An 895-nucleotide genomic window follows, 5' to 3' on the forward strand; every position below is an offset into this window, starting at 1 on the left:
CTAAAAGTCCACAAAGCTTAATAAGGGTCATGTCGTGATACGAGTAACGTAGCAGACCCAGACGCTGGAACCAGGAAGAAATCTCAGGATGTTTTCAGGACGAAAAGGATGTATTTTTCCACAACGGAAAGGCATATGAGTCTTTTCGAGTTCATAACTGGAAGGTGGACGGCCAGTGGCAGCAGTCTTGCCGTGGCAAGAGTTTTGTCGTGGCTGGAGGCGAAACGAGACGGGAGTCGTGGCGTGGCTGGAGCGTAGCGTGGCAGGAGTCGTGGCGTGGAGTGAGTTGGATCTGGCTGCTCTGGAGAGAAATGTAACCGGTTGGACACTCGTGGAAAAGTGAGGGAGAGGCGAGGAAACAAGGTAAGTACGAGTTAACTTGAAGACAAGACAAAACTTTGTCACCAGACTATTTTTATTTAGAGAAACAAGCCTCATTACATGAAAAAGAACTATGTGGTTGAAGAATTAAAGATGGTGGTCTCAAAGTTATTGATTCTTACTGCCTTAACGGAACCCTGAAGATAAACTGGTTTAAATTGTGGATCAAAAACAACCAGTCCTTCTGGTTTTGTGTCCGAAATTTTTTAACAAATTAGTTGGGATAAAGTTTTGACTTATTAGTGATTTTAATGTTAATAAGCTCGCTATAGCGTTATCAGAGTTCCACAAACAAATTCTGCTATACTGGAAAATATTGTATGTGCATAATTTCTCACCACCCTCAATTATTATTTGGAACAACAGATATATCCTCCACAGAAACAAGTCCTTGTTTTGTGCTGAATGGTTTGGATGACCAGTCGGTAACTGATCTGATGGACACGGATAGTAATTTATTAAATCATGAGCAATTTTTTTAAAACCATAACTTCAATCATCCCATCTCAGAATT

The sequence above is a fragment of the Oryzias latipes genome, chromosome 7 (genome assembly GCF_002234675.1).
Source record: "Oryzias latipes chromosome 7, ASM223467v1".
NCBI lineage: Eukaryota > Metazoa > Chordata > Actinopteri > Beloniformes > Adrianichthyidae > Oryzias > Oryzias latipes.